The sequence below is a fragment of the Apium graveolens genome, chromosome 4 (assembly GCF_009905375.1).
Source record: "Apium graveolens cultivar Ventura chromosome 4, ASM990537v1, whole genome shotgun sequence".
Taxonomy (NCBI): domain Eukaryota; kingdom Viridiplantae; phylum Streptophyta; class Magnoliopsida; order Apiales; family Apiaceae; genus Apium; species Apium graveolens.
This window is the reverse complement of record NC_133650.1, coordinates 185,582,657-185,594,951: the sequence shown is the minus strand read 5'-3', so window position 1 is coordinate 185,594,951 and position 12,295 is coordinate 185,582,657. Positions and strand designations below refer to the sequence as shown.

At 41.2% G+C, this 12,295-nt stretch overlaps 1 non-coding gene across 1 annotated transcript; it reads right to left on the bottom strand.

Moving 5' to 3' along the window:
• Positions 1 to 1,018: 1,018 nt before the first annotated feature.
• On the bottom strand, positions 1,019 to 1,125 carry LOC141722069 (small nucleolar RNA R71). Its single transcript, XR_012575102.1, has one exon. It is a non-coding gene; the product is annotated as a small nucleolar RNA R71 (small nucleolar RNA).
• Between the last annotated feature and the right edge of the window lie 11,170 nt (positions 1,126 to 12,295).

The following is a 12,295-nucleotide window of genomic DNA, read 5'->3' as shown; positions in this document are numbered from 1 at the left end:
GCTTTTATCAGTTTCGTGTTATTCGATTAATATCATCACCGTCACATGCTAAAGTTAATAACAATGGCTATAGAAGGAAGTAATAATGAAGTTGTGATCTCATGAGTGTTTTATTATTGATAAATTGAAGTGTTAGTTAAGTGGTTAATTAAGTAGTTAATTATAGTTAATATTTAATCAACAATTTTAAGTGTTATTATCTTAATATTGAGAAGTAATCATACATTGGTGAGTGAGTTTAATTCGACAATAATTTAGTCTGAGTCTCTGAGGGAACGAACTAGAAAGTATTCTATATTACTTGCGAACGCGTATACTTGCGTGAATATTAGCGCGTGTTTTCGCCCTAACAAGTTTTTGGCGCCGCTGCCGGGGACTCGGCGTATTTGTTTAGTTTATGTACTTACCATCATTGGTCATTAGGACTCAGTGATTAGGACGTAGTAGTTACTTACTCTTTTCGGTTGTGTTTCAGGTACTTTAGCAAGCGTTTATGCAAACTCGTTCTCGTGCTCGCAAGAGGACTTTAGATACAGCTGAGGAGACAGACGAAGTTCTTGATATTCCGGAGAAGTTAGATTTTGAGGATTCGGATTCAGGAACTGAGCAGAAAGAACCAGTAAACATGGGAGATCGTATTGTTCAAGCTGATCCAGCTCTTATGGATTTTTCTCGGCCTAAAATTGATGACATTCAGTCAAGCATCCTTCATCCGGCTATTCAAGCTAACACCTTTGAAATCAAGCCGGGCACTATTCAGATGGTGCATAATTCTGTTTCTTTTGGAGGAGCGGCAACTGAAGACCCCAACATGCACATAAGGAATTTTGTCGAGATCTGCAGCACTTTTAAGTATAATGGCGTGACTGATGAGGCTATCAAGTTGAGGCTTTTCCCATTCTCACTGAGGGATAAGGCTAAAGACTGGTTACATTCTGAACCAGCTGGGTCCATCACTACGTGGCAAGATCTTGCGCAAAAGTTTCTGGTGAAGTTTTATCCAATGGCAAAGACTGCTGCTATGAGGAGTGCTCTTACTCAGTTTTCGCAGCAACCTATAGAATCTATGTGCGAGGCTTGGGAACGCTACAAGGAAATGTTGAGAAAATGTCCACATCATGGAATGCCGGATTGGATGGTGATCACTGGTTTCTATAATGGTTTGGGGGCCCAATCTCGGCCCATGCTCGATGCAGCAGCTGGAGGAGCCTTATGGGCTAAAAGCTATACTGAGGCGTATAATCTTATAGAGACGATGGCTGCAAATGAGCATCAAAACCCAACTCAGAGGATGACGTCAGGCAAGGTAGCAGGTATTCTGGAAGTTGATACAGCCACCGCTATTGCAGCCCAGCTCCAAGCGCTATCAATGAAGGTTGATTCTCTGGCTACGTATGGAGTTAATCAAATAGTTATGGTTTGTGAGCTTTGTGCAGGTTCTCATGCTACGAATCAGTGTTCTCTTGTCAACGAATCTGTTCAGTATGTGAATAATTATCAGCGACAACAGCAGCCTGTGCCAGCGACCTATCATCCTAATAACAGAAATCATCCAAATTTCAGCTGGGGGAATAATCAGAATGCTATTCAGCCACCATATCAGCAAGGAGTGAGTAAACAGTTTAACCCACCTGGATTCCAGCAACCACAGCAGTATGCTACAAGGCAATCATATCCTCAACAGGGAAGTACAGCTGCACCCACTAGTGCTGATTTTGAGGAACTTAAGCTGTTGTGCAAGAGTCAGGCGGTTTCTATCAAGACCTTGGAAAATCAAATCGGTCAATTAGCCAATGCAGTGCTCAATCGTCAACCTGGCACTCTTCCCAGTGACACGGAAGTACCAGGCAGGAAGGAAGCTAAAGAGCAAGTCAAGGCTATTACCTTAAGGTCTGGAAAAGTGGCTGATGCTGAAAAGGCAAAGGAAGTCGAAGCTGAAGTTAGAGATGAAGAATCTAAGCAAAAGGAGAAAGCGGCGGAACCAAGGAAGACTACTGTTGAACACACTCTTCCTGAGGCTAATACAGGGGAGAAACAGCTCTATCCTCCACCACCAATTCCTAAGAGATTGCAGCAACAAAAGCTGGATAGAAAGTTCGGGAAGTTTCTGGAGGTGTTCAAGAAACTTCACATCAATATACCTTTCGCTGAGGCTCTGGAACAAATGCCTAGTTATGCGAAGTTTATGAAGACTATTCTTTCAAGGAAGGTGAAACTGGATGACCTTGAAACCGTTGCTCTCACGGAAGAATGCAGCGCTGTTCTGCAGCAAAAGTTACCACCAAAACTGAAAGATCCAGGAAGCTTCACCATTCCTTGCACCATTGGCAATCTAACTTTTGACAAGTGCCTTTGTGATTTGGGAGCAAGCATTAATCTGATGCCGTTGTCGATCTTTAAAAAGCTGGATCTGCCTGATCCAAAACCCACGTACATGTCGCTACAATTGGCTGACCGTTCCATTACTTACCCAAGGGGCATAGTTGAGGATGTGCTCGTCAAGGGGGAGAAGCTCTTCTTTCCAGCAGATTTTGTTATTCTGGATTTTGAGGAAGATAAGAAGATTCCCATAATCTTGGGAAGGCCTTTTTTGGCTACTGGCCGTACCTTGATAGATGTGCAAAAAGGTGAACTTACTATGCGGGTCCAAGATCAGGATGTGACCTTCAATGTATTCAAGGCAATGAAATTCCCTACAGAAGATGAGGAGTGCTTAAAAGTGGATGTGATTGATACTGCGGTTACTTCGGAACTCGATCACATGCTAATGTCTGATGCATTGGAAAAGGCCTTAGTGGGGGATTTTGACAGCGATGATGAAGATAGCAACGAGCAATTACAATATCTGAACGCTTCTCCCTGGAAGCGAAAGCTAGACATACCATTTGAATCTCTTGGTACTTCTGACCTCAAGAACGCTGAAGGGAAGCTCAAACCATCAATAGAGGAAGCACCTACCTTGGAGCTCAAGCCATTACCTGAACACTTGAGGTATACTTTTTTAGGTGATTCATCTACGTTACCTGTTATTATTTCATCTGACCTTTCAGGTAGTGAAGAAGACAAGCTCTTAAGGATTTTGAGAGAATTCAAATCGGCTATAGGATGGACCATAGCAGACATCAAGGGGATAAGTCCTTCATATTGTATGCATAAAATTCTGCTAGAGGAAGGTAGTAAGCCAACTGTGGAACAGCAGCGAAGACTGAATCCCATCATGAAGGAGGTGGTGAAGAAAGAAATTCTGAAATGGCTAGATGCAGGCATCATTTATCCTATTTCTGACAGCTCATGGGTGAGTCCCGTACAATGTGTACCTAAGAAGGGAGGTATCACTGTGGTCGCAAATGAAAAGAATGAGCTCATCCCTACTCGAACAGTTACAGGATGGAGAGTATGCATGGATTATAGAAAATTGAACAAAGCCACAAGGAAGGATCACTTCCCTCTTCCATTTATTGATCAGATGCTTGACAGATTGGCGGGTCATGAGTATTTTTGTCTTCTGGATGGTTATTCCGGGTATAATCAGATTTGTATTGCACCAGAGGATCAGGAAAAGACTACCTTCACTTGTCCATTTGGCACATTTGCTTTTCGCAGAGTTTCGTTTGGGTTATGTGGCGCCCCGGCCACTTTTCAGAGATGTATGATGGCTATATTCTCTGACATGATTGGAAATAACGTCGAAGTGTTCATGGATGACTTCTCCGTCTTTGGACACTCATATGATGAATGTTTGAATAATCTGCGCGCCGTACTCAAAAGATGCGTGGAAACTAATTTGGTGCTTAATTGGGAGAAATGTCATTTTATGGTGCGTGAAGGCATTATCCTTGGGCATAAGGTCTCTAGCAAGGGTCTGGAGGTGGACAAGGCCAATGTGGGAGTCATTGAAAATCTTCCCCCACCTAATTCTGTGAAAAGAATCCGTAGTTTTCTTGGTCATGCGGGTTTTTATCGGCGATTCATCAAGGACTTTTCAAAGATATCTAAGCCGTTGTGCAATTTGCTTGAGAAAGATGTGCCGTTCAAATTTGATGATAAATGTTTGGCAGCATTCGAGACTCTCAAGAAGAGTTTGATCACTGCACCAGTCATTACAGCACCAGATTGGACAGAACCATTTGAGATGATGTGTGATGCGAGTGATTATGCGGTAGGTGCAGTTCTGGGACAGCGCAAGAAAAATCTCTTCCATGTGGTCTACTATGCGAGTAAGACTTTAAATGGTGCCCAATTGAATTACACCACTACTGAGAAGGAGCTTTTGGCTATAGTCTTTGGCTTTGAGAAATTTCGATCTTATCTGCTTGGTACGAAAGTAACAGTATTCACTGATCATGCAGCTATTCGCTATCTGGTTTCTAAGAAGGATTCGAAGCCGAGACTCATTCGTTGGGTGCTTTTACTTCAGGAATTTGAGTTAGAGATCAAAGATAGAAAAGGTACTGAGAATCAAGTAGCTGACCATCTCTCTAGGTTAGAGAATCCCGATTCTACTTCACAAGATAGGACGTTAATCAATGAATCTTTTCCGGATGAGCAGTTGTTTGCAATTCAGGAGGAAGAACCATGGTTTGCAGATATTGTAAACTATCTCGTCAGCAATATAATGCCTCCTAATTTGACACCCGCTCAAAAGAAGAAGTTTCTGCATGAGGTGAAGTGGTATATGTGGGATGAACCATATTTGTTTAGACAGGGAGCTGACCAGATCATCAGGAGATGTATCCCATTCTGTGAGACAGAGGGGATATTACGAGACTGCCATTCCACGGTTTATGGTGGACACTATGGAGGTGAGAAGACGGCAGCTCGTATTCTGCAAGCAGGTTTTTTCTGGCCTACTTTGTTCAAGGATGCTCATCAGTTTGTTTTAAGGTGTGATCGTTGCCAAAGAGTGGGAAATTTGTCAAGGAAGGATGAGATGCCATTAAATGTGATGCTTGAAGTCGAGGTCTTTGATGTATGGGGAATCGATTTCATGGGGCCTTTTATCTCGTCTTGCAATAATCAGTACATCTTGCTGGCAATCGATTATGTCTCAAAATGGGTCGAAGTTAAAGCTTTACCGACAAATGATGCAAAGGCAGTACTAAATTTTCTTCATAAGCAAATTTTCACAAGGTTTGGAACACCTCGGGTAATCATAAGTGATGAAGGATCGCATTTTTGCAACCGTAAGTTCACTTCTATGATGCAGCGTTATAATGTGAATCATCGAGTAGCTACTGCCTATCATCCGCAAATAAATGGTCAAGCGGAAGTGTCTAACAGAGAGATAAAGCGTATTCTAGAGAAGGTTGTTTGTCCGTCAAGGAAGGATTGGTCTTTAAAGCTCGATGAGGCTGTTTGGGCTTACAGAACAGCATACAAAACTCCACTTGGGATGTCACCGTTTCAGTTGGTGTACGGTAAGGGATGTCATCTACCGGCGGAGCTTGAGCATAAGGCCTACTGGGTATTGAAGAAATTGAACCTGGATTTAGATGCAGCTGGTAAGAAAAGAATGCTTCAGCTTAATGAACTTGATGAATTTTGACTTCAAGCGTACGAGAATAACAAAATGTATAAGGAAAAGGTGAAGAGGTGGCACGATAGGAAGCTACATCCTAAGTTATTTGTGTCAGGGCAACAAGTTCTTTTATTCAACTCTCGGCTCCGACTTTTTCCTGGGAAGTTGAAATCAAGGTGGTCTGGACCTTTTATTGTCAAAACTGTGTTTCCACATGGAGCGGTGGAAATTTTTGAGAATGATTCGGACCAAGCATTCAAGGTTAACGGTCAGCGGTTGAAGCACTACTATGGGGACATGGCAAACCGAGAGGTGGTTAGTGCCATTTTGTTGACTACTTGAGAAAGGTACGGAACGTCAAGCTAATGACGAAAAAGAAGCGCTGCGTGGGAGGCAACCCATGAATTGTTGTTACAGGAACTCTTAGAAGTTAATAACCTATCCAAAAACACAAAAAAATCAGAAAATAGGGGTTGAAAATTTTTTTTTCCAGAGACCCTATGCGCGCCCGCGCAACTATGCTGAGCAGCCGCACAGGGGTCGAGTTCCAGAAAATTTTTTACAGTTCAGAAAAAAAAACAAACACAAAAACAGTTTTAGCCCATAAACCCACGAATTGTTCCCACTACCCCATCATTTTATCCCTCAATTCCCAAACCCTAATCTAATCCACACCCTATATATACATACACATATCCTACATATCTCCCACAAAACTTCCTACACTTAAACCCTCTCACAAACATCAAAAATCAGTTCTTACACACTTTTACTCACGAATCAATGGCACCCAAGAGAGCACGCACTATTGACAGCAGTAGCACAGTTCCTACTGCTGATTCATCGAGGGGTACTGCTGCAAGGCCTCGGTTAACTGACAGAGCTGCGGAGGAGGAGTACACTAGGCTGTTGGGGAAGCCGATTCTGAAGGAGAGGGGGTTTTTACCATCAGGGAGGGATGGTGAGTTGTTGCCCATGATTGCAGAGAAGGGGTGGATAGCTTTTTGTGAGTCACCCGAAGCAGTACCGATGAGCGTTGTTCGCGAGTTCTACGCAAACGCGAAGGCTGAAAAGAATGGGTTTTCTGTAGTCCGTGGGCTGACGGTTGATTATCATCCTGCGGCGATTCGCCGTGTGATTGGACAGCGAGAGAGGAAGCCCGAGGAGGAAAACTGGAATGAAAAGACTGCTGAGGATTTTGACTTGGATTTGATTTGTGCGACTCTCTGTCGACCGGGCACAGTTTGGAACCGCAGTCCAGCCAATAATGAGTATCGTCACTTTCCGGCGATCGCCATGAACAGGTATGCCCGTGCATGGAATGCATTTATATGTGCTAATATTTTGCCTTCTTCACATGCACACGAGGTCACAGTTGAGAGAGCACAGTTGTTGTGGGGAATTCTGCATGATGAGTACTATGTGGACCTTGGTGAGTTTATCTACCAAGGAATTCTGAAGTTTTTGAGGGGAGCAAAGCATATGAACATCCCTTATGCATCCACGGTTACGAAGCTATGCCGAGCAGTGGGAGTGAACTGGCCGGCTCATGAGCAGTTGCAGTTGCCAGCAGCTCCGATAGATTCTGGCACTCTGAATGGGATGCAGGAGTAGACCGGTGGTGAGCCTGAGGAGCATGGGCTGGGTTATCGTCTTCCAGGAGGGCGTCCAGCACGAGGTGCTACTATGGCTAGGCCAGGGCGTGGTGAGGCTGGTTCTTCGAGAGCTCAGGAGGGTGCTGGGATGGGTGATGCCCAGTATAGGAGGCTTTCACGGCGGATGGATGCCATGTATGAGACACAGAGCAGGTTTGCTCAGGAGCTCACCCTTGCGTTAGGGACTGCTTTTCGAGGCCTTGGAGCTGATATCCAGTGGCCAGTTTTTGGTGAGGACTCTGCATATCCACCGCCTGATACTCCACCCACTGAGGGTGATGATGATGACTCCGAGTAGGTATACCCTGTGTTCCTTTCTACTACTTTCACTGAGGACAGTGAAGATTTTTAGTTTGGGGGTGGTAGTTAAGGAATATTGTGTGTGTGTCATTTAGTTGCATATTCATGATAGTTTAGTTCATATAGTTGCATAATTTATGCCATTTAGTTTTTTTTTATGAATGTCATGTAGCTCATGCATTAACCATGATCCCTTTTGCAATAAGTTATCGACTGAATTGTGATATTGATGCGAGTGTAGTGATAGCATTAAAGTGATATTAAGTTGTGTAGGTTGATATGCATGCTAGAAACAATTGTAAGTCCACTAAGTCTTAAAGAATGCGTAAGGGCTAGATTGTTGTTATGATTTGGGTGTTTTCAAGGTCAATCTACTTATTATGCTTATAATTTGATTATAGGTTCTTAGTGATAAAGGCATGAAAAAGAAAAAATTTTGGAGAAAAAAATATGGAAGTTGTTGCTAGTTGTGGCTAGGCGTCAAATGGCTAGTAGCCGGCTCGCATATGTTACGAGTAGTCTAGGGTTGAGCAAGATGGAGCGAAACGCACTTGCTCAGAAGTAAAAAAAAAAAAAAAATTGGCATAATTGATCAAGAGTGGGCTCTTTGGTATTCGAGTTATTAAGTTCTTAGGGGACTTTGTGCCTAGCGACCTAAGGCTTTTAGAGTCTGGGATCCGCTGACCTAACGCTCGTTACATGGATACCATTGTATAAGTCTTTTGTGGACCTCACTCATTGCACGGTCAAATAAGCATTTGAGTTGTAAATAAAAAGCACGATTCCGTAGTAAGCTCCAGAGTTCTTGTAGTGTTGTATATCACTTTGTGCCTAGAATTTTTATTCTTTGTATAATCGTAGGATTGCCTTGAGGATAGTCTAGTCATAGTAATTGGTCTAGTTTCGAAGCATATCTGTTGAGCATTTGCACACACCACGTTTCTGGCTGTATGTCCGTTTGCATGAGTTTATTGATCTTTAGTTGTCTAACTACATTCGTTGAGATGTGACAATTTGGTTGGTTAATTGTAGTAAGGGGGATCGTTGCATTTTCATATAGATTGCATTCATGCATATTTTTTATTTGTTTTGAGTCTGTGACGCTTGAGGACAAGCATCGATTTAAGTTTGGGGGTGTGATAAGTGGCATTTTATACCACTTAGAACGTCTTAAAATGGCTTAAATTGATGTCTTGAAATCAAGTATTTTGTGTATTTGATGCGTTTTTCTAGTGTTTATGCATTTCAGGGTATTAGTTGCATTTCGGGGGAGGAATCATCAAGAATAAGCCTTGGCATGTGTTCACCATTGCGAGAGGAAAGGAATGGGCAGATTACGGCGAAGAAACGGAGCAAACCTGGATTTTTTCCAGTAGAGGCCTGCGCGCCCGCGCAACAATGCTGAGTGGCCGCGCAGCAACCTGCGCGCCCGCGCAGCTATGCTGAGCGGCCGCGCAGGGTCGGGGAAAAAGATAAATTATTTTAGACTTCTACTTCTGTTTGGCTTCCAACTTCTATGTAATCTGAGTTTTATGGGACTATTATATAGGTAGATTTGAGACGTTTTCACAGAGAGTATGAAGGGGATTATGTTTTAGATTGTGTTTTACGCAAGAAGCGAAGGAGATAAGGAAGAAGACCGATTTAGCACACCGCAACGAAGAGGAAGCATATATTCTTGTGATTCTTGTTTCGTTGTATCGTTGGATGCTAGTTTTCTTGCTTTGACTTATTTACTCTTGTGACGTACTCTGTTTTAATATAATTAGTTTAGTTATTATTTTCTTGTATTTGTTTATCATGATTTCATATGAACCCATGATGGCGATAAGTTCTATTATGGGCTAATCGTGATCATGGGGTTGCAACGGATTTATTATGGAATTCTTTAGTTAATTGTTTAATACTTTAGTGTGTGATGATTGTTTGATATCTAGTATTGGTTGTGCGTATTCGTCTTATGTGCGTCGCGAATATATAAGATAGGGTGTTAATCTCTTGTGAAGTGACGGTGGATCTTGAGATTTAGAACTTGCCATGCTAGCATAGGTTCATGTACGTGAGCATGATTAGTGGGTAACTCTAACAGTTTTATTTGCCCTATGTAATCAAAAGGAATAACTTGTGCTTAAATCGTTGTGTTGTCAATTTCTGTAGACATATAGGAACTCAACATAATTGATGACTATTCAACTTCTATCTTAATTGTGGATGCTTGGTAGAATGGTATTAGTACAATGAAAGTTGGCTTTTATCAGTTTCGTGTTATTTGATTAATATCATCACTGTCACATGCTAAAGGTAATAACAATGGCTATAGAAGGAAGTAATAATGAAGTTGTGATCTCATGAGTGTTTTATTATTGATAAATTGAAGTGTTAGTTAAGTGGTTAATTAAGTAGTTAATTATAGTTAATATTTAATCAACAATTTTAAGTGTTATTATCTTAACATTGAGAAGTAATCATACATTGGTGAGTGAGTTTAATTAGACAATAATTTAGTCTGAGTCTCTGAGGGAACTAACTAGAAAGTATTCTATATTACTTGCGAACGCGTATACTTGCGTGAATATTAGCGCGTGTTTTCACCCTAACACAGCCGTTTTTAGTCTGGTTCAAAATGGAAAGTCAACAGATAATTCCATATTACACTGGATAAAAATGGAATAGAAACAAGTGAAGAACTATTTTATTATTGTACTTTATCTTTGTCTTCACTTGTAAACTTGGTGATATATAAACCAAGTAGTAGCTAGTAATTAGATATGAATTTTCCCTGAGCTGTTTAGAAATATCAAAAGAGAAAATCATCTAGTTTGTACTAGGAAGCAGCTGTGATTTAATTTTGAATCACAGATTTTCTGAAATAACACATCTCTGGTGGAACAACAAATCCACCAGAAAAGTTTTTAAGTTCTTTGTGTTCATTTCATTTGTGTTTAAATATATATCTGTCTGCATCAGCTCCAAGCAATTTACACATATTTGATCACTCAAACACTTAGCCTTACAAACTGCTCAAAACTTGAAAAAGTTTTGAGATTTACATTCAACCCCCCTTCTGTAAATCTCATTGTTAGTCCACTGGGAATAACAATCTTCTTATTGGGCCTAGCAGCCCACATCTTGTATAATCAATGTAATATTTAATTACACTATCAGGATTTATTTATCCCTATTATTTGCCCCCCAACTTTTGGGAAACAGAGACTAGGTTTCGCAGAAGTTAAGTTCATTTGTTCCCTTACAGGGTATCATTTTTGCGTAAAGTATGGAGCGACCTACACATTTACAACGATTTACTTTCATCCCTTTTTATTTAGAAATTATCTTAATTTCCAGGAATTTTCCCTTAATTCTGGGATTTTTCCTTAAGATTTATACCAAATCGATCAGGATTTATACCAAATCGATCAGGATTCATACCAAATCGATCAGGATTCATACCAAATCGATCAGGGATCCTGGTCAAAATCGATCAGGATCCTGATCGATCTTACTGTGATATTTCCATTCTGGTCAACTGAATCTTCGATCAGGATTCCTGATCGATTTCGATTAGGATCCTGATCGAACTAGCTCAGAAAGTAACACTCTGGTCGATGGAATCTTCGACCAGGATTTATGCAAAATCGATCAGGATTCCTGGTCGATTTCGATCAGGATTCTGATCAAACTAGCTCTCAAAGTAGCATTCTAGTCGATGGTATTTTCGATTAGGGTTTATGCAAAATCGATCAGGATTCCTGATCAATTTCGATCAGGATTCTGACCGAACTAGCTCATAATACACCACTCTTATCGATGGTATCTTCGATCAGGATTCTTCTTTTTGTCGATCAGGACTCTGATCGAACTAAGTGAATTTCTACCCTTTTGATCGAATGAAATATCGATTAGGATTCTTCTTTTTGTCGATCAGGACTTTGATCGAACTAAGTGAATTTCTACCCTTTTGATCGAATGAAATATCGATTAGGATTATTTTCTCTGTCGATCAGGACTCTGATCGAACTAAGTGGCTTTTTACCATTTTAATCGAATGAAATATCGATCAGGATTCCTGCCTTTTGTCGATTAGGACTTTGATCGAATTATTTCTTTAAAATTCTAGTCGATTTTTGACCCTTCAGTTTCCATCGGTGCTTCTAGATTATTCCTGACACTTCTTGATAATGAGCTTTTTAAGTTGGGCATGTCTATATGGGCCTAAAAAGGCCTCGTATTCCGAGCTTTTCGCTTATATAAGAGAAGTGAGAAGTGAGAATCCTCACTTCACTCCTCATTTCTCAAACTTCCTCTCAAAATTCTCTTAGATTTCTCTCTTAAGAAGGCGATTTCCGGTGACTTCAGCCACCGCAGCTCCACCTCCTTCAAGTTTTTTTTGGGTTTCAAGCATTCATCCGAAGCATATCAATGGCGGATTGTGACTTGGCTTGTTTGGGGAAGATGAACGTTTCCAAGAGAGGTACAAACATTCAAATTCAATCTCCGTATACTTCCTTAATCGATATGATAAACTCTAGAGGTGATGAATATCCCTCTCTATCTGAATTAGATTCGTATAACCATGGTAACACTTTTCATGAGTTAGAGGGTATAATTGAATCCATGAATTCCTTGTATAAACTTCCACCCTATCTTAGGATAACCACAGCTGCCCCCGGGGATTGGACATGTAACTGGGAGGGGGATACCTTGTTTATTTATCGAGGAGCCCTGAACGCGGGTCTTAGGTTTCCATTTCATGAATTTATTCCTCGTCTGCTTGCAGATGTAAAAATTAACCCTTGTCAACTTCCCCCTAATGCATGGAGGA